Source organism: Manis javanica, chromosome 10 (assembly GCF_040802235.1).
Source record: "Manis javanica isolate MJ-LG chromosome 10, MJ_LKY, whole genome shotgun sequence".
Classification (NCBI taxonomy): Eukaryota; Metazoa; Chordata; class Mammalia; order Pholidota; family Manidae; genus Manis; species Manis javanica.
The window spans coordinates 108,529,908-108,552,097 of record NC_133165.1 but is presented as its reverse complement, the minus strand read 5'-3'; the positions used below and the strand labels follow the sequence as shown (position 1 = coordinate 108,552,097).

General features: G+C 45.9%; 1 protein-coding gene across 2 annotated transcripts in view; it reads left to right on the top strand.

Moving 5' to 3' along the window:
- Positions 1-9,536: 9,536 nt before the first annotated feature.
- MYH9 (myosin heavy chain 9) overlaps positions 9,537-22,190 on the top strand; it is an 87,403-nt gene continuing 74,749 nt past the window's right edge. The window contains exons 1-2 of one of the 2 annotated variants that reach the window (XM_037007043.2): positions 9,537-9,778; positions 10,784-10,927. The gene's annotated coding sequence lies outside the window, so the exon portion shown is untranslated. The remainder of the gene's footprint in view (positions 9,779-10,783; positions 10,928-22,190) is intronic. The other variant, XM_017661313.3, reaches the window with a different exon arrangement.

Here is a 22,190-nt window from a genome sequence, read left to right as displayed (position 1 = left end):
CAGAGGAGTTAGCTCACTCAAAGACCCAAGAGGAAGGAGGAAGTTGGATTTTTGAGTGATGGTGTGGAGACCAGGGGGTGACCTAGACCGAAGATGTAAATTGGGCACAGGTGCCATTGCAATGAATTCATGGAATAGTGTTTGTTGAGTGCATGCTGGAGAGAGGGGCCCCGAGTGCCATTCCAGAGATGCAGAAAGCATGGTCCTCATAGTGGAGAACATGTCGTTGGTGGTCAGTAATCATTTGCTGTACGAATAGCAGATTTATAAAATATGGATGCTCAGGACTCACCTCCTGAGATTTAACTAAAATCTCCCCAGGGATTCACATGTTCAATGGAGCAGAAACTCCTCAGCAGGACCCAGGACACCTCCTGACTAAGCCCACTGTCACACTCTAAGATGACATGAGCCACCTGGGGGCTTGTCAACATGCAGATGTGGATTCTGTGGGTCTGGGCTGGGTCCTGAGACCCTGCATTTCTAACAAGCCACAGATGAGGCTGATGCTGTGAAGCTACTGGTCCAGAATCCCACTTCCCGCACTGCGTCCTTGCTCCTCTGTGCTACTCCTGCCTTCTTGACACTTCCTACCCTGACACGGAGCTGCTCAGAGTCCCGCACAGTCTGTATCTTCTCCCTGCTGGGCATTGTGCCCAGGTTTTCTGCCTCTGTGAACATCATCAGACAGAGACTGCAGATTGTCAGTCACTGCATCCCAGCACCTGGCATGGGGTCTGGCAAATTATAAGCCCTCAGGAAATATTTGGATGATGCAAAATAAACTTTACCGAGAGGACATAAGATAGGAAGATGTGTAATCACCATAATAACAGCAAACACTTTTGGGCACTCACTCTGTGCTGACTATTGTCAGTGCTTGGCATATATTAAGTCATATTATCCTCACAAGAACCAATTTTGCAAACATCTCCATTTTACACATAAGGACAGTGAGGCGCAGACAGGTTCACTAAGTGGCTGAGTCTGGATTCTGACCAGGCTGCACGATACAGACACACTACAGAAGGGGAAAAGCACCTTCAGAATGATGCATACATGCTATAGGTCAGGCAGAGGAAGAAGTCATTTTCTAGAGGTGGACCAGGGTCTTGAGGGATGGATAGGAGTTTAGGGGCCCAGAATCATCAGAGGAAGCATGAAAGCAGTGGTGTGACACTGGCCAATGCACAGAAAAAGCAGGTCCAAAGCACAGTGATTGGCTGTGGTTGGTGTTACGGGTCTCTGCAGAGGACAGGGCATACCTAAAAGTTGGGAACAATTGCATGGGGCTCAGGATACTAGCCTAGGGGTTAGGGTTTCACACAGAAAGCACTGGAAAGGTTCTTGGGCTAGAGAAAGGCAGGATGCATTCTAGGGTCTTTGAGGGCCAGGGCCAACTCTACCAAGACAGTGCTGAAAAATGAGAGGTTTGGGACTTTGTGCAGCCAGCATATCTGGGTTCAAATCCCATCTCACTACCTATTAGCTCAACAACTTTGATCAAATTACTTAATATTCGGTGCTTCACTTTTCTCTGTAAAATGAGGAGAAGGACTGATAACAATTGGATTGTGGAGAGTAATGAACTAATAATAATTCTAATGTTCTTTTTAGCCAGGGAAGAGGCCTCTGGGTTTGAGTCTGGTTGGCGTGGAGAGGCTGGAAGCTGCACAGGGCTGGAAGTCAGGTGTACAGACAGGTTTGGCAAGAACCAAGTCATCATGAGACACTGAAGGTTAGGGAAAAACCCCGAGAATCTTGGGTAAGAGAACTAAAGGTGTTTTGATGCTTTTCTGTATTTTCTTAAAATATTTTGTAACTTTAAAACATGAGTATGTATTATTTTATATCTATATTATAATTTGTACCATGTTTTCACATTTAAATTTGATTTATTTAAATAGACAAAACATTCATATGAGTCTAAATCTAAGAGATATGAAAGGTTTTTTCAGTGAAAATTCTCCTACTCCTATTTCTGAATCACTTAATTCTAAGAACAATCAATGTTACTCGCTTCTTATATATTCTTCCAAAGATATACTATGCCTAGTCTAATATGTACTGTTTTAGTATTTTTAAAAAGTTATGTTGATTAAAAAAAAGAGAGAGAAAAGCACATTCAACAAAAGAAAAAATAGGCAAAGTAGATTAAATGAAAATGAAAAACTTTTGTGCATCAGAATCCACTATCAATAGAGTAAAAAGGACACCCCAGAGAATGGGAGAAAATACTTGCAAATCGTATATATGATAAGGGATTAATATCCAGAACATATAGGGAATGCCTGAAATTCAACAGCAACAAAACAAATAACCTGATTCAAAAACGGGCAGAGGACTTGAACAGACATTCCTCCAAAGAAGACGTGCAAGTGGCAATGAACACATGAAAAGATGCTCCACATCAGTCATCTTTAGGGAGATGCACATCAAAACCACTACGACATACCACCTGACACTCATCAGGATGGCCACTCCTAAAAACAACAGAAAAATGTCACCTATTTTCCTGTTGTATGTATCTCTTTTGTCAAATTTTCTATTACGGAAAAAAAGCAGAAAATAACAAGTGCCGGTGAAGATGTGGAGAGATTGGAATGCTTGTGTGTTCTGTAGGTGGGAAGGTAAAATAGCTGCTGTGGAAAATAGTATGGTGAGTCTTAAAAAAATTAAAAGCATAGTTACCACATGATCCAGCCATTCTGCTTCTGAGTATGTATCCAAAAGAACTGAAAACAGAAGGGATATTTGTACGTCCATGTTCATAGCAGTCTTTTTCACAGTAGCTCAAATGTGGAAGCAACCCAATTGTCCGTGAATGGGTGAAAGGATAAACACAATGTGTTCTATACTTATAACAGAATATACAGAGCATTAAAAAAGGACGAAATTCTGACACGTGCTACAGCATTGACAAAATTTGAGGACATTATCCTAAATGAAATAAGCCAGCCACAAAAAGATAAATACTGTATGATTTTAGTTACATAAGTGAGAGACTGAGAGGAGTCGAAATCACAGAGACAGAGAGCATGAGGGTGGTTTTCCAGAAGCTGGGGTGAGGCGGGAGGCGGTGGGGAGTTAGTATTTAATGGGTATAGCATTTCAGTTTCGCAAGATGAAAAGAGTTCTGGGGTCGGTGGTGGGGATGGCTGCATAGCAGTGTGTGTGTGTGAGTGTCCTGGTGCCACTGAGCTGCATGCTTACAAACAGCTAAGAGGGTAAATTTTATGTTATGACTGTATTTTACCACAATAAAAACAAATAAAAAAAAAAGGATGAGGCTGGAGCTGGAGATATGAATTTGGAGGCCACTCTCATAGATGTAATATTTGAAAGTGGGGGAGTGGGTTGGAAGCCCCAGCAAGAGGGTTCAGACCCAGAAGGAAGGAGAGAGGAGAGCTGAGCATGGTGGGTACCATGGTGCAGTGGTTAGCCCAGGGGCTCTGACATTGCATGGACACGGGCTAGAGTTTGGCTCTGCCACTTAGTAGATGTGTGAATTTGGCAAGTCACTTAACTTCTCTGGGCCTCAGCTTCCTCATCTGTGAAATGGGAATATTATCCATATTGAACCTCACAGTGTCATTGTGGGGATTACATGTGATAATGCCTAAATAAAACACTTAGCACAGTACCTGCCAACAGGACGATACTCAATAAATGTAAGCCTTTGGTAGAGGTGCTATTAAAATATTTAACAGCAGCTATAACGCAGGTACCAACCAACAGGAAGAAACACTACCTTTAATAAACAGACGCAGACCCAACCTGTTCAGTCCAGCTGCAGGTCCACCCTGGCCATGAGGCTGGGGAGAAATCATCAAAGGGAGAGCAAGGAAGGTGACCAGCTCCTCTTCTCGAAAGTCTGTGTTCAGGGCAGGGGATGTGGAGCAGTTTCAGATGCTGTCTAGGAAGGCAAGACCTACGGGAGGCATTCAGCTTGCTCTGAGGAACGGTTTTAGAGAAGTAGGGGCCAAAAGCGAGTGAGAGTAAGGGGAGGTAGTTGAGGGCCGTTTCCTCTCTGGAGAAATCTGGTGACGAGAGGGAGGGGAGGATGTGGAATGTATCTACCACTGGAGTAGTATACAGTGTTCTCACCTCCCTAAAAACCCTCTGTGCTCTACCTATTTATCCCTCCCCTCCCCTCACAACCCCTGGCAATCGCTGATCCTTTTACTGTGTCCATAGTTACACCCTTTCCAGAATATCATATAGTGGGAATCATACAGTATTCAGCCTTTTCAGATTGGCTTCTTTCACATAGTAATATGCACTTAAAATTCCTCCCTAACTTTTCATGGCTTGATAGCTCACTACTTTTTAGCACTGAGTAATATACCATAGTCTGGCTGTACCGCAATTTAGTTAACCATTCACTACTGAAGGACATCCTGGTTGCTGCCAAGTTTTGGCAATTATGAATAAGGCCCCTATAAACATCTGTATGCAGGCTTTTCTGTAGACACGAGTTTTCAACTCCTTTGGGTAAACACCAATGAAATGCAATTGCTGGGTCATATGGTAAAGAGTATGTAAGAAACTGCCCAACTGTCCTGTGGCTCCATGTCTTCTCCAGCATTTGGTGCCACTGTTCTGGATTTTGGGCATTCTAGTAGGTGTGGTGTTTCACTGTTGTTTTAATTTGCATTTCTCTTATGACATATGATGTGTAACATCTTTTCATATGCTCATTTGCCATCTGTATATCTTCTTTGGTGAGGTGTCTGTTAAAGTCTTTGGTCCATTTTTTAACCTTGTTGTTTTCTTCTTATTGAGTTTTAAGGGTTCTTTGTCTATTTTGGATAACAGTCCATTTTGTGGTTTAAGACAGGAAGATCCAAAGTATGTTTATAGGCAGTGGAGCTGCCAAGATGTTGAAGGGAAGATACTTAGCAGCAATACAAAATGAAATAAATCGTATTTAAATTGTATTTTTCTTTATGTTATTTGTAACTTTTATGTTACTACAAAGTTACAGAATTTTGCAACAGTACAAAGGACTCCCATGTACCCTTTATCTATCTTCACTAATTGTTTACATTTTGATCCAATGTATCTTATTTTCCTTTTGTATTGAGTATAATTTACAGTCAGTACAGCACACAAATTTTAAGTGAACAAATCAGTGAATTTTACTGTGTAAACTCAGTGTAATCACCAACCAGATCAAGAGATACAACATTCCAGCGCTCCCTCCCGAAGTCTGCCTTAGGCCCCCTCCCATTCACTAACTTTCTTCAAAGGGAAACTCCTTCCAGGCTTTTGTCACTAGAGTTTGACTTTGCCTGTTTTAGAATTTCACATAAATGGAATCATACCATATCTACTTTTTTGTATCTAAACTCTTTTATTCAGTAGTATGTCTGTGAGATTCATTCATTAAAAAAAAAACAGACTTCATTGAGTTATGTTATATAGCATCCTTTTAAAGTATACAATTCAGTAGTTTTTAGCACATTCACAGAGTTGTGCAGCCTTCCCTGCAATCTAATTTCAGGACATTTTTATTGCCTCGGAAAACCGCTCATGCCCATTACCAGTAACTTCCCAGTCTTTCCTCCTGCCAGCCGCTGGCAACTACTAATCTATTTTCTGTCTCTATAGATTCGCCTATTCCGGACATTTCATATAAATGGAATCATCACCACATATGGTTTTCTGTGTCAGGCTTCCTTTGCTTAGCATAATGTCACGGCTTGTCCATGTTGTAACAAGTATCAGTACTTCATTCTTTTTTATTGTTGAATAATATTCTATTGTTTGAAACTGCCTCATTTTTTTCCCATTCATTGGTTCATGGGTATGAGTTTGTGCTTTTTACATATAACACTTAACTGTTCTTTTTTCTTCCCGTGTCATAGTCCATTGTGCAAATATACTCAGTTTACCCATTTTATCATTGGCAGTTTTCTCCTAGTTCTGGCTATTTTAAGCAACTATGAACATTTTTGTACATGCTTTTTTGGGGTCTAAGCCCTCATTTCTGTAGGTAATATACTTAAAAGTGGACTTGCTAGATCATAGGTATGTATGTATATTCAACTTGAGTAGATATAGCCAAACACTTTCCCAGAGTGGGTGTAGAAACTTACATTCCCACAAGCAATTTATGAGAGTTCCAGTACCTCCCCAATCTTGCTAACATCTGGTATCTTATTTTTAGTTATTTTAATTGGGGATAGAGATATCTCATTGTGGTTCTAACTTGCATTCTGTCATAACTAATGATGTTTAGCATCTTTTTTTTTTTTTTCTCTGAACCCCGTTCTTTTGGGCTTTTATGGAGGCTTCATTACATAGGTGGGATTGATTACATTATTGGCCATTGGTAATTGAACTCATGTTTAGCACCTTTTTATTTGCTTACTGGGTAATTGGATATCTTCTCTTACATAGGGCCTATTAAGAAAAAATTCTTGTCCATTAAGAAAAAAAATTGGGTTGTCTTTTTCTTAACATAGATGTTCTTGATAAATTCTGGATATATGTCCTATATATATATAATAGTTTTTCCCTCCCATTCTGTGGTTTGATTTTTCACTCTCTTAAATGTCCTTAGATGAACAGAAATTCTTAATTTTAATGAAGTTCAATTTAACAATCTTTTCTTATGGTTTATACTTTTTGTATCGTGTTTAAGAAATTTTGCCTACTTCAAGGTCATGAAAATATTCTCCTGTGCTTTCTTCTTGAAGTTTTATTGTTTACTTTTCATATTTAGGTTTCAGATCCATCCTAAACTATTTCCATCAATGGTATGAGGGTAGGGCCAAGATTCATGTTTTCACATATGGATATGCAATTGACCTAGTGCCATTTATTAAGAAGACCATTTCCCCATGTATTTTCAGTGGCACCTTTGTAATAAATCAGATGACCATATGTATGTAGATCTCTGAATTTTGTTTTAAATGTGTGTGTGTGTGTGTGTGTGTGTGTGTGTGTGTGTGTGTGTGTAAAGATCTGAAGAAATAACAAGCTTTGTTAATAGTTGCTACACTGTGGTGGTAAGGTTATGGGTGACTTTAATTTTCTTACTTTTTAGTATTTTCGATACCAACTATAATACTATTTTAATACTCAGACAAAATAGGTGAAATATCAAGGGCACAGGTTCTGGGGAGATAGAGGAGGGTTAGGCTGGATAGCAAGTGGAGGGCTTCCTTAGGGAAGCACCTAAACTAGGGGACAGGAAGGAGAGAATCAGGGGTTGGCTAACAGAGGCCTTCCATCTCCTTTAGTACCTTTAGTTTCCCGGAGACGGTGATGCTATGAGAGACTGGGGGTGTGAGGAAAATGGAAATGATTATTATCAATAATGCTCTGTTGTAAGTACACACTGCTTAGCACTTTAGAAAACACTTTTAGGTCCATGTTTCCTGTGTTCCTCCCAGCAGTCCTTGGGTTGGACCAGGCCCAGTAATGATATCCATTTTACAAATAAAGCAATAGATGTTCTCAGGACTGCTCAAGCACCTACTAGGACCATTTTATGACTGGGGTTGTGTTAGCTCTGCCCCTGTCTGGCTTCAGGCAGCTTCTAGCCTTGGCAGAGGAATCAGGCAGTAAGTGGACAATTAAAATCTAGTGTGTAAGTGCTCTGAGGGAGATCAATGCAAGATAATATGGGAGCACATCCTGACGGGGCAGGGAAGACATTTTAGAAGAGGTGACATCGAAGTGAGTAATTTTCTTCCACTTTTGATAAAATCACACAAGTAATATATGGTTACAATGTAGATAAGCAAAAGAGAAAATCAGTCACAATCCTTGTACCAAGACATAACCCCTATTTACACTTTCATATAATGCCTTTTAAATCTCATTCTCTTCTCTGAGACACACACACACACAAAATCAGACACAAACATTGCACAAAAATAACTGAAATCCTGCTGTAATAACATTCTATAATTCACTCTTCCTCACTTAGGATACTTTAAATCAGTAAATACAAATCTAAATACAGTTTTAATAACTTTCTGGGAATTTTCAACATATGGATATATCAAAATTTATTCAATCTCCTATAACATATTGTACTTTTATTTCTAATAATGAATATAAGCAATGTTGCTAAGAACTTTTTAACCCGTATCTGTTCACTTTTCCAATTTTTTTATATGGTGAATTCTCAGAGAGAATTGATCAATTTGCTTTCCCACTTGTATCTAAACCTGGCCTCCAGTGGGAATTTTTTTCTTTTTTTTTAATTTGATAGGTGAAAAATGGCTTCCTGTGTTGTTTTGCTTGCATTTCTGGTGACTAACTGTTAAAATAATCATTGGCCAATTTTGGTTCTTTTAAAAAAATTGTCTGTAGTTTTTTTGGCCACTTTTATTTGGAAGTATTTGGAGTTTTTCTTATTGACTGAGAGGAGCTCTTTATATATTGTTGGCAATTCTTTGACAGAGTTGCAAAATCTTTTTTCCAGTTTTGTTTTTTCAGATTGTAAATTTTATCTGAAGTTCATGTGGAAAAATAGTTTAGTTGTGGTAGCAAGAACATTTCAAAAGAAAAGAGTAATGAGAAGTTTGCCCTCTTAGATATAAAATGTACTATAAAGCTAACATCATTAAAGTATTGTGGAACTGGCACAAGAACACACAGATCAATGGATACAACTCAGAAAAAGATCCAAGCATAGTTAAGAGTTGGACAGGTGATGAAGGTGGTACCTTGAGATCAGCGCAGAAAATGGTGTGTGGACAACTATTACAAAAATTTTATTAACCAAAATAAATTTCATTGGATTTAAAAATAAGCGTAAATCTTTTTAAAATTAAAAAAAAGTTTTTATTTTCTTGCAATGGGCGGTAACCAAAAAAATGTGCCTTTTACCTACCTAAAAAACAAAAACAAAATCAAGAAAACTTTTGAAACAAATACCTGAGAGGTGTGCGAATTAATCACGTGGAGGTAAAGAGGCTTGGAAAGGCAGTTCAGGCGGAGGGAACCCTTTTTGAACAAAGGTCTGGAGGCTGAAAGAGGGCAGTGCGCCTATTCTAATCGTAAAGTCAGGAACTGAACCCAGGGCGCCCACAACAGATCCGGGACTGAGTCCATGCCCACCCCCACAGGCCATCATAATTATGTAAAATAGCATTTTTCCCATATATGGTACTTGATATCTATTCTTCTGGTAGGATGACATGGGACAGGGAAAACAGCTCGAGAGGCGGAGTATCAGAACCCTAGCCCTTCCCAGTCTGCTCCCGCCTGGCCTCGCCCCAGCCCCGGCAATGCACCAAAATCCTGGCCAGAGCCCTCTGCGAACCTCCTCCTTCTGATTGGACTCTCTCTGAGTCAATCCTCGTCCTGTTCGTTGGGCCCGCCCCAGAGGGCGGGGCTCCCGCCTAGGAAGCTCGGAAGGTGGAGTGGGTGGAGGTGAGGGCGGATGGGGAGGATGAATCCCCACCCTTCTACTCAGAGGCTCCGCCTACCAATTTTCCACAGGCCAAGGCTTCTGTCTATCAAGGCCGTGAGCGGGCTGGAGTGGGTGAGACGGCTAGGGGGCGGGGTAAAAATTCAAGGCTCCACCTCGGAGCCGGCGCCGGAGGGCGGGTCGGGAAGGAGGCGAAGAGCTGAGCTGGGTGCTGTGAGGCGCGCAGATCACCGCGGTTCCTGGGCAGGGCACGGAAGGATCCCCGAGGCTGACCTGCTGCAGCTCCCGCCTCGCCCGCTCGCCCCTCCCCGCCGTCGCCCGAGCGCTTGACAAAGCCCTCTCAGAAGAAGCAGCGCCTGTTCCCCCTGGCAGATCCAGGTTCAGGTGAGCGAGCCCCACCGGCCGGTCCTGCCCGGGGCAAAAGGGCGGAGGTGGCGGCGACGGGACGCGCGGCATCTGCGGCGAGAGGGCCGACGTGTGGTTCTCGGCCTCGGCGCGGCCGGCGACCGGTGACCGGAGCGGGAGGGCGCAAATGCCGCGGGGCCGCATCGGGGCACCGCATCCTTCCCGGAGGGCGCCGGGACCCCTGCGCGGCCGCTCAGGAAGGCGCCGCTGGAAGCGAGGCCTGGGGGAGCACGGGAAGGCTCGCGGCCGGGTGCTCCCCGGAAACCCTCTGTTCCCTCCACCGTCCGGCCTGGCGTTTTCACTGCGGGGCACTCGGGAGCCTCGAACCTCCCTCTGCTGCCGGCGCACGCGCCCCGCCCTCGCCTCGCCAAGTGCCTAACTTGGGCAAACTTTTTAACCCCTTCGGGACAGCCGCTGTCCTTTGGACCCGAACGGGTAAGGGGAAGGTGGGAGACCCGGGCAGCGGCTCCTTTGGAAGTTTCCAGGCATTTTCAAAACTGAGGTAACGGGCAGGCGGGGACCGTTTGGCAGCTGTCAGGACGTCCTACTGAGTCAGAATCGGTCAATCCTGCCGCAGACATTGCACTCGGCTCAGTTTCCGCCCAGTGCACCCGACTTCCTCATTCACTCTGCGGACTGTCGGGCGGAAGAGGGGGACGAGAAGAGGGTGTGGGTGGGTGAGTGGGGAAGGGGGACCCGGCTGGTCCGACCAGGAGGCGGGAATGACCCCCTCCCCCACGCCCCTTGAAGTGACTTCGCTTCTGCTACCCGGGAGTGGAAGGCCTGGTTTTTGCCCGCAGCCATCTGCGCGGTGCAGGCGCGCACCTGATTCCACCGCACCTGGGGCCGCCCCACCCTGGGCACGGGCGAGAAGCTGTGAGCTAGATCCTGCTCCTTTAGGACCAGACCTGGGCTATTGCATTGCCCCTGTTTGGGACAGATCTGGGGTTTTCTACACTCCCCTCCTCCTACTTCCTTGTGCAGGGGTCCTCACCCGCTCCTGTCCTGGGGCCACGCCTACGGCGGGCCTGCACCCCGGTTCTAATCCCTCCAGAGAGCCCAGTTGTTTCAAACGGAAACGGAATACTCTCCAGGACAACCTGCCGCTGTCTTGAGGTGGGGGACAGGGTGAGTGCCAGGGCTGTTTGCGGCGGCATTCGGAGGGTGTACGGAGAAAGGTTCTGGGCAGTCCCAGGCGCCTCTCTCCACTGGGTAATGGAGAAGCCTAGCCGCTTCTCGGTTCACTGCTCCCTTTTCTGGGTTTAACAGGATTTCAAAGTAACTGTTGAGTAACTTGAAGGGGAAGAGAACCGTAGCTCCTTCCTGCAACACTGTGGCCATTTCTATGTCCACCGATTGAGCCCAGTTTGATAATCTCACCTGGTGGTTTATTCCCTTTTTGGTAAAGAGGGAGACGGCTTTAAGGGCTGTTTTAGGCAATCACTCAATTAATATTAGTCAATTTATATACACGGCTGCTAGGGGTAGGGGAAGGTACACAGATGTGTAATTGAGCAAATATTTAACTGGTTTCTCTGTGCCAGGACTCTGCCAGGTGGTGGTGGGGGTGAGGTTGAGTAAGACCTGGCCCCTGCCCTCGGGCACTTAGGGGAGTGCTGAGACAAATCTGTAGATGACTCTAATGTGAGGTGAAGATGACAGAGACCCCAGAAAAGTACTGTGAGTCATGGGGGTTGGGAGAAAGGAGGCAGCCCATCCTGGGGAGATTCCAGAGAGGGCCCCTGCCCTTGAGATGTTTACAGTCCTCGAGGGGAAGTAGTGGCCAAATGGCTGAAATGCAAAGGCAGCCTATGATGTGTGTCCCCACCATGCCCTAGACAAAGGACTCCAGAAATTCTGAGAGGGGCTGCTTGTGTCTGAGGCGAGGAGAGAAGCTGCCTTGAGGAAGGAGCACATTTCAGGTTTGGAGAACTGAGGCAATCAATTGGTGTTGGAAAGTGAAGACTCATTTAGTGGATAATTGAGGGGTAATTAAAAGTGTCAAGAGGTAATTTGAGAGCCGCTGTGCCCCCCAGATGGCTGCGGGGTAACACTAAAGAGCTCTGTACTGTTCACATTCAGCAAGTCCTGGCAGTGGCTTTGGACCAATCCAGATGCTGGGCAGAGCTAGGCACCCGGATTGGTAGGCTCTGTTTGGGGAAGGTCAGCCGAAGAGGTGTATTCTGTGGGGCTGCTTGTCTGAAGGGCACACGAGGGTAGAGGAAAGAGAGGGTCAGGGCTCTGGTTTTCTGTTTATTTTTAAACTTTTTAACCTAAGGGATTGGAGATGGGACAACTCCCTCTTGCAGAATGAAGGATGCGTGTTAATCACAGCTTGCCTTTTGCCTGTTGTTGCTCCCAAAAAAAACAAAACAAAGATCTGTTAGCTTTTTAAAAGGAGAAAAGCATGCTCAAAAAAATGCAGCATTGTGTCGCCTGGTAAGGTATTGCTAGAAACCAGGCTAGCTGTCCTTTCTTCACTTCCTCTTCTACCTAATCCTTCAATAAAGTACTTAAGACAGCCCTTACCAGCTTGACATCTTTATTTCAAAAGGAGAAGAGGGTTTGGCTGTTGTTTCCCTCTGAACCTGGCCTTACCCTTCTCTTGGGGCAGGGGAGAGAAAGAGAAACCCAAAGCAAAGAAAAAAAGAAATCCAAGCCTTGACAGCTTCCTCCCAAGCATCGTGTTCCAAAAATATTTAGAATAACAAAATCTGTGTGTCGTCTTAATTAAACAAACGTCCTAATTTGCTGAGCATAATACAACATCTCTGCCTGCAGGGGCAGGAAGTGCATTTTCCCTTTGTGCAGCCCCAGAGAGTGACTGCCTCTCAGCCTTAACCCTTGGTGCGCCGAACCCCTGGGCTCAATCCTCTGGTGACAACGGCTTGGAACCCTGGCTCCCCCCTGGGAAGTGGTGGTTGTGTGACCTACAGCATCTACAGATGCTGTAGGGAAGAGTGGTGAGCTTTGGAGCTAGGCAGAATTCACATTCTGACCCTGCCACTTACCTAGCTTCATGACCTTAGGCAAGTCACATAACTTCCCTGAGCCTCAGTGTCCCCTTGTATTATGGGAATCATAGTATCTACCCTGCAGGATTAAATGTGAGAATGAAAGGAAAAAAGGTATGTAAAGGGCCTCATACATAGTGGCTATGTAAGTTTTTAAGAAAATATATAAACTATCAGTCTTAACTCCCTGGGTTGTCAGGTGAGAGGACAGGGGAGGAGTGGGAGATGGTTTTCCTGGCCCCTGCTCAGCACTCTTTCTGCTTCTAAAAAGGTGTGTATGTGGCTGTGAGCTTGTGGATTATGAAGCGTCAGTGGTTTGGGGGCTCATCTTATCTGCTGATGCTTTTGGAAGCACTTGGTGATGAGCTTGTGCTGAGTAACCTCCTTTCAGGGCCCTGGCCCGGGCAGGAGGTGCACAAACTGTCTGTGGTTTTAGTTCTAAACTGTGGTTTCCCGTAATCTAGGAGATAGCCAGCAGTAGACTTGAGTGTCTGGAGACCTGGATTACAGCTCTGACTCTGGTTGGGGGAGAACATTTGATTTTGCTAGAAACTGCTGTGTCACCCTACAAAGACATCACACCAGTTTATGTGGCCACCAATAGTGCATGAGAGTGCCTGGGAAAGCAAAGAATTCACTAAATTTCTCCAAGATGCCCCAGTTTCTTGGCATTCTCATGCCCTATTGATGGGAGTGTAAGTTGTAACAACTCTGTTTTAGAGGGTAGTTTGGCAATATCTGTCAAAGCGTAGTCCTTAAGATTGATTTCTAGGAAATCACTCCTCAGGTCAACTCAAATGTGGAAAAAAATGGCTGATGTAGTCATTGCAGCACTGTCATAGAAAAAGAGGAAACTCTCCATTGAAAGAGTCAAATAAATCATGGCACAGCTAGCTGTGCAGTGGGAATCCTGGCAGCCCTTAGAGAGATGAGGCCGATCTGTATGTACTGATGTGGCATGCTCTCCAAGATATGTTGTAAATGCAAAAAATTGGTTGGAAAGTAGTGTATATGGTGCTCCCTTTTTGGTTAAACATGGTATGTTACCCTGGCTCTGTGCATGGCAAGTTACCAAGACCCTGGTAATGGTTACCTCTAGAGAGAGAGGGCCCAGGAAGCAGGAGAGTGGGTGAGCATTAATTTTCACCAAATGACTTTTTATATGTATTGCCCTTACATAGTCAAAAGTTCAAATATTTCTTAGTTTTATTATCTATAAAAATCAGTGAACAGCTGGCCAATCTTGTAGGTCTCAACTTTGAAATACATTGCTCTAGATTCCAGACTGCATGTTGAGTGCCTCCTGTGAGAAGTGGAGGAGGGAGGGTCTTCATAATGGACTGAGTTGCTCTTGTGGTTGAAATAGTTTGGGCCCAATTTTCTCTTCCAAGATGCCATATTATCACCAGAGTAACCCTTCAACAGAGGTCTACTCTGATCCATTCCCTTATATGCTGGGAGATGTTAGATGATTGCTTTTTCTTTGCTGATAAGTAAAGGAAGCCCACAGTTATGTGTCTGGAAAGTATTTCAGGATACCCTTTTCCCGGGTGGCTCCAAATCATATGCTGTCCTTTCCTGGGAAGCCCTCCCTGACCACAGGCTAAACCAGACTTTTATTCTTGTGGGTTCTCTTTTAAACTTGGGGTCATTGCAGCCACTAGTGTGTCCCTTCCCACTCCATCACAGTTGTCCCTCAGAGATCTGGCCTGTGGTTTATGTATTAATAATAGTGGAAAGGCCCAAATTCTTGCAAAAATGTGATCAGAAGGGTATTTTGAATTGGAGGGCTAGGAGACCATTTTAGCCTCAGATGATGGTGGGTACGGAAGAAGCTGCCAGCCCTGCTCACTGCTGAGTTGGCTCTTTTCTGTGGTGAAGCTAGTGGAAGACCCCAGCAGGGTCTCAGGGCAGGTCTGTGTCCTTGCCAGGGAGCCTCTGGGCCTCCTGGAGGAATGGTGTGAGTCACACATGAGTATACAAAATGAGCCTCTAAAATGGGCCTGCCACCACATGGGTGGATGGTTTGAAGGCTGGATGTTGGCCTGTATCTGCCACCCCCCATCCCCACCTGTCCTTCGTGCTTCAGTGGCACCAAATATTTGTGAAGCAGGAGGGGAGCTGTCCCCTTGCGTCTGATGCCGTGCCTCTTTAAAAAGTAACTTAGGCTGCCTTTGGAATCTCTCAGGCCCCCATTCTGCCAACTAGTTTTTCAAGCTGTTTCTCAAGCCCGAGGTGATTCAGCACCCAGCATGGGACACAGCACACGCGGGCCTGAGCAGGGGGGCCCAGAAGAGGCTCTTGGCTGGGCTTTGGCTGAAGGTGAGGCCTTCCTGAGAGTTCCTCCCGAGCCTGACTCCGGTTCCCACTGCGGTGCCTTCAGTGGCTATCTTACTCTCAGGCCCAGTTGGCCGCTCCACAGGCCAGGAATCCTCCTGCTGTGGCTGGAGGGAGGCTTGCTGGGCCTTCCGGAAGTTGCCACTGAAGGGTGTGGCTTCCTGCTGGGGCAGGTTGGGCTAAGGCCTGTGGGGAAGTTGAAGGTGTAGCTGATCTTTCCCCACCCTCCAGTGACTTCCTGGTGCCTCTGAGAGACCTTGGTCTTCACGGTCCTTAGCAGTAGTCCTGGCCAGAGGGAAAAGGGGCGGGTCCCCTCTCACCTCCATGGACATTTACATTTGGGGCACCTTTGTCATAGGTTTTCTTTTCTTTTTTAACTCTAATTTTAAATGATGCCCTGCTTAAAAGAAAGTCGACAACAGGAAAATCCTTCTTACTGATTTACTTGGAATTATAGACTGCCTAAGCCGAAAGGGACCTTGGGGATAATTTGATCTCCCTCCCCGTCTCCACCCCCAGTAGAGACGTGGTTTGCCCAAACTCATCCTGGGATTTGATAGAAGGAAGCTTTGACCCCTGTTCTCACTCTCCCCTATCCCCACCCCACCCCGCATCTTTCTCTCAAAATCATGTGGCCTCATTTAAAAGTGTTTTTAAATTATCATTGCTTTCTTGGCCTTTTTATACACTGCTTAGCCCAGCAGCACATACTTAACCTCCTTGAATTGTTCCTCAAGAGACTGTTCTTCCACACCTTAAAATTTTTTCTCTTTTGGGAGTAGGGGTACTCGGGTTAAGAAATGGAGTGGGAAGAGTTATGGATTGCTCTGAACTTCTTCCAGTTGGACGGAGCCACTTAGGCTGAAAATTCCCACAGCTCAAAAATCAGTATTGCACTTGGGGTAGTGCCAGGCAGCAGGATGGGCCATTCAGAGCCACACCGGCTTCCTCTCCTTTAGCTAGTCCTGATTTCTAGCAAGTCATCTGTTTGATTGGAGTCTCAGGTGTCCTCTCTGCAACAGAGATGCCTGCTTTTTCAGACTTTTTAAAATTTACATATAAATATATGTGAAGTGGTCCAGTTCTTTTCCTCCTCCCCTTCCTCCTTTTTCTTATCACCCACATCATCTGTCCTAGGGTGGTAGGAAATACATGTTCAGGTTTTGATAATTTAAAACATGTTGAACAAACCTGTCCCTTGATGACAAGGTGTTACTGAGATGACTGAGGAAGCTGCTAGAAGATTTCCTGGGCTTGGATGCTGAGGTTTTCTAGACCCGCAACCTTTGCATCCTTTCTGACCACACAGTACAGTTCAGTTTGTTAGCGCTGATCTGAGCTGGTGTAAGCATTGGAAAAAAGGCTGGTACAAAGCTGTAGAGGCACCTTTATTTAGAGTCGTCTGTGTTCAAAAGCTGTTCGTGTGCTTCCTGTGTTTTGTATTAAGTCACTGGGCTGGAGGAGGCAGCTTCCTGTCTGATAAACATAAAGACGAGGCTTTTGGAACCGTTTGGGTGAGTTGATCTAACTGGTCTGGAATCGGAGATTTTAGGACCCCCTGCACAGTGAGAGGACGTGGAGGTCAGAGGCAGGGCTCTCACCTGGGGCCTGGCACGTGGCCTCCTACTCCTTGATGCCCAGGTGGAGGCTAGGTCTCTCTGGGGCCTTTGCATGGAAGCCTGGGACGTGGAGGCCCAGGCAGCCAAAGCTACAGATTGCCCTGTGGTGATTTCTCCATTATACAGCAGTCAGATGCTGGGTCCTTGTCTGGAACTCGCGGGTTAAGAACGTGGTGGTAGGGAGCCATTTTAAAGTTTTTGTCTGTCTTCTAGTATTTAAGAACCAACTATTGGGTATGAAGATATTGACCCCAAATTTCTTCACCAAGTCAGTCATCAGAGACTCCTCGGGCTCCTGCAGTGTGGCCAGCGCTGTGCTGGGCTTGGTGGAGCTTCAGTAGGGGTGCAGGGCAGAAAGCCCATCCCTGTCCTCAGGAGCCTTGCCCTCCGGTAGGGCTTGTGAACACTGGGAGAGAGATGTGACTTCAGGCAGGCTTGTGTACCCTGAGGGACGGGGGATTTCTGAGCATCTTGAATCAGCTTCCTGGAGGCTAGAATTGCCTGGAGGAGGAGGGAAGATGGGGAAGGTGGGCAAGGAAGGAAGAGGCTCTGCTGAAATCAGGCCTGGGAATCACGATATTTGGGTTGAAGTCCCAGCTCTGCTAGTAATGGTAGTAGTAGTGATAAATTTTTTTGAGCATTTGCCAGGCATTGTCTCATTTAATTCTTTCCTTAGTCTCATGAGATGGGTAATTATCCCCATTGTGTAGACAAGGAGGCTGAGCAAGGATTCAAGTGCAGGGGCTCTGACTCTAGACCCCTGTGGGACCTTATAGATGCCCTTTACTCCTGGGCTTGTGTTTCCTTACTCCAGTGAGGGGTGGGACGGGTCCTTCAGTCCTCCCTCACTAGTGGTGAGAATCAATGAAAGGAGCAGAGGGCTGGGCCGAGCAGCATGGGGCTCCCATACTGTAGTGCAGTAGTTGGCTGCTCAGTGTGGGGTTGCCAGTTCCATAGTGTTGCCTTGGCTACTGACTTCACCTTTCACCTCAGCCAGCCATTTTTCAAATGTGTGCAGTTTTTTCTAAGGAGGCAGGCAAAAAGACTGTGGCTGGACAATGTAAATCCTGACTGCTATGCCTGCCTGCTGTTGGCTAGGCCTTGGCTGGTCTTCACTGGGGAGCCAGGCAGCCAGGGGCCGCCATCTTGACTAGTGGGCTCTTCTTGACCACAGCCCACTTACAGGCGTGCATGCGTTCCTTCCTTCACTCGTGCGTCTGTCCATCATTCAGTTACCCGACCTCTGAGTTTACTCTGTGCATTGGCACTGGGTCGGGTGCTGGGAATGTGGAGGTAAAGGGAGGGGAGTCCTTGTCTAAGAGCTGATGGTATCCCACCAGATACAGAGGGCTGGGGACCTGGGAAGGGGGCCTGGAGGGCTCTGGGAGGTGGATCTGAGTTGACTTCAAGGTAGGGATGTGGAGCAGCAGGGCTGGGACCTTGTTAGGTTGCTCAGACTCCGGCGGAGCTTTGTTCGGGGGTGATTCAGGTGGCCAAGGCCCTGTGAGTCAGCAGGGCTGGTAAGAGATATCCTGTCCTCTTAGGAAGCTAGTGCCCCAGGCCTTTACAGAGCCCAATGGTCCATTAAAGTCTGCTTCCTTGTGCGTTTCTTGGGAAATGTGAGAGTGTGAGATTCTACTCCCAGGTCCTGAGCCTCTGGGTGGCTGCTGCGAATTCTGCCTATGCTCTCTGGTTATGTGGTCAGCATGCTGATCCCAGCTGAAGGACTTGGGATGAGATTTTTCATGGAATGTTGAGAGAGACATGTTACTGGAATCAGTTCCTCTTCTAAATTAAAAGAAAGGGAAGGGGGGAAGGGGCATTGTTTATAGCACAAACAATATAATTACAAAACCAGGAAGAAGGGAATCTGCCCCTTACTCCATTCACTTTGCATTCCGGGTTTCCTGTGCATGTAACCGTATTGTATACAATTGTAAGCAAAACAGATACAGTTGTGTGTTCTGGCTTAATACTGTAATATAAAGTTTCCAGTATTGCAACAGTCTCCACAATTATTATTTAAAGGCAATGTTATGGTCCACTTGAGGGGGAGAACCATTATTTATATTGCTAGAAATTTCCATAGGTTTTCTTGACTTTTTAGAAATTCATTCATTCAGCAAATATATCCTGAACATTGGTTCTAGTTCAGAAACTGCTAGGTGGTTAGGATGTGGGTGAATGAGATGTCACAGGCCCTGCCCTCAAGGGGTTCATGGTCCAGACCCAGGGAAAAATCACTCTACTTTGGTGTTGTGGGTTTTGGTAGAGGTGAGCCCAGGAGAAGATGGCAGCTCAGATGCCCTGTTTGAGTTCATAGAAAATAGGTAAAACCGCTTAGTCTGTAGTAGCAAGAAAACTGAGAAACATGGCCCTGGGAGATCTTTCTAGGCTCATTGGTGGAAGATCTCCAAACCCTTCCCTCCTCCAGGGTGGTTCATGCAGTAAGGCCAGGGAAGTGAGGGGCCAGTCAATAGTCAGACAATGACCCCCCTGCCCCCAGCCCTTCTGAGAGGCCTCCCAGTGACCACTGGTAGGTGGCAGGGGGAGGCAGGGGATGGGGTAGTCTCAGAAAAGCTATGGCCACTTGGGCTCTGTTGTGGCAGGGCCTCCTGGAGAGGGTAGTGAATTATAGTAACAAGTTGCAACAGCTTAGTTTTGTTGTAAAGAGGAAGTTTCAGAATCCTTGCTGCTGCTTTTGAGCTGTAAGATGTTTACAGTAGTAAGGGAGTCATTTGGACTGGGCTGGGTGGGGTGGGAGAAGATGGGTGGTCTGGGTCTAGAAATTGGAATATAGTATTTTCATTCATTCCAGATAAATGGCTTACCAGTGTTCCTTTCGTGTTTCAGTTTCCCACTGTCCCTGTCCCCACCAACCCCAGCTCCTGGCTCAAGGGAGCCTGACCTGAATTCTACCGTCTTCCTAGAGAGCAGGAGAGAAGTCCTTTCTTGTTCGAAAGGAGCCAAAGACTTGTCATCCCCCACCGCACCTACGAAGGGAATGAGAGGGCCAGGGTGGGCTCGAGATGTGGTCACTAGGACACTTCTATGGCCCTGTTTGTGTTTCAGGTTTTGGTGACCTCCTTGAGCCCCTTTCCAGCCCGCAAATCACCTCCTACTGGTTTGGATCAGTACCAGACTGTTTGGGTCTGACTAGGAGAATTTCTGTCACAGTCCTCAATGCCCTCCATAAAACACACATTCAGAAAACCAAAACAAACCCTAAACCTTAGCCTAACCTAATTTTTTTTACATATCGACTTAAAATTAGTGGTAAAAAAAGTTTCAGTGGGATTTCAGCATTTGGTAGATTATAGTGTTCTCTGATGGCTAAGGGGGTCCTTTGTTATCTTTTTTATTCATCTGTCACCTTGTTTACAGTACTATTTGGTGGTGATTATAGTTTAGAGGTATCTTTCAATTTATACTATTTTTAATTATTTACCAGCTCTTCTATCGGAGGCGGAAGACGTGGGTACGTGGAATAAAGGATCTGGTAAAGCAGAAGGAGGCAGCGGGGTGTGGGAAAGGGGGTGGGTGGCTCTAGAGGCAGCAGCTGAGTTAAAATCCCGTTTTCACTCAGTTTATTTGTTCATTAAATATGCAGCAAATGCTGGCTGTGTGCTGGAGACTGTTTAGGTGCTGGGGATAAATGACTGAATGAAACAACAGACTTCCGCCAGATAAGCTGTCCGTGGCAGGGCAGATGGTGGTCTGGTGCTGGGGAGAACAATGGTCAGGTGAGGGTGTGTACCAAGTACCGCACGCTCAGTGGCTTCAGCAACAGAAACTGAGCCTAGACGTCCAAGATCAAGGTGCCAGCAGGGTGGGTTTCCTCTGAGGTCTCTTAGCTTGTAGAAGGCCACTCTCTTCCCTCGTGTACATGCCTGGTGTCTCCTTGTGTGTCCAGATTCCCTCCACTTATAAGGATACCAGTCAGATCGGGTTAGGACTCACCCTAATGGTCTCATCTTAACTTAATTACTCTGTGAGGGCCCTGGCTCAAAATACAGTCATATTCTGAGGTACTGGGGGTTAAAGCTTCTACATGTGAGTTGGGGTAGGTGACAGAATCCGTAACGGGAGATGGGAGTAGGTGTGTGTCAGCAGAGGCTCCTTGAATCCAGGGACATTCTATCTCTTCCTCCAGGTGTGAGGGACAAGCTCTCCAGCACTTTGCCAGTTGTTATTTAACTGCATTGAGCCCTAGTTTCCTCTTCTGTAAAATATGGCTGATAGAACCTGTCTCCAGGTGTCCTTGGGGCAGCTAAAGTATGCAAGGCACTAAGCCTCTGCAAACACAGTTCATTGTGGATCCCCAATAAATGCCAATCCCATACCCTCTCCTGCCCCTGCCATGTCCTTTTCCTTCTTTCCCACTTTCATCCTCTCTGTTCCTGAGTTCCACTGCTAATCGAGGCGCTTTAGTGGCTGTGCCCATGAGCAGAGCCAGGATGGGGCTGCCCGAGCTGTTCCCAGCACCGAGGGTGCTCTGCCTTCCTCACTGGGGTGGCCGCACCCTGCCTAGTTCTTGCGGACCGAGCATTCTTGGAGATGGTTTCTCACCTCTGATGAGCCATAAAAATGATTCTTATGTGAGCAAGAAGTAACACTGTAGAATCTGGTACAGAACTATCAACTTAAAATGCCCGTAGCTCCCAAAGTGGTGGATGGCTGCCAGGTACGGCTTCCCTTGCTTTGTCAACACTACCTGTACCAGGGATGCCTCAGCACTTCCTGTGCTGGCCTGCTTGCTGGTCTCGCTTTCCCTATTAGAGGTGTTGCTGCTGGGACCTTTGCACCATGCCTAACCCATGATAGGCACTTACTGTATGATTGAGAAACAAGTAAATACATTCATACCTGAGTGTGGGTCAAACAGGTCCTGGTCCAACATCACCATCACTTTCTCTGTGTGACCTTGGATAGAGGCTTTATTTCTTTGGGTAGAGGCTTTGATACTCAATAAAGTTTACTTTTATTGTTTATGTTTCATTTATACATGGTTTGTCCAGCACAGTGCCAGTCTTTCTATTATAAATATGTTTTTATCCATTTTTTAAATAACCTATTTTAATCTTTTTTCTATCACTACAAAGTTTGAAGTCATGCTCAGGTTATTGCAATTAGGATCTCCCAGTCCCATGAAAGTGGTGGTATTAATGTTCCCATTTTATAGTTGGGAAAACTGAGGCTCAAAGAACCTAAGTGCCTAACCCCAGGTAGCAAGTGAGAGATCGCAGATCCTCTCCCTGCTCCTCTAATTTTCAGGCCAATTATTTGCCCTATCTGCTTTCATTGCCTCTCCTGCCTTCTCATCCCCCAAACATAATGTTTGTGAAGGTAAGGGTTCAAGCTTTTGTACGCAACCTCAAAGCCGTGGTGATCGAGACCCAGTGCCTTGCTGGTGTGTGGCAC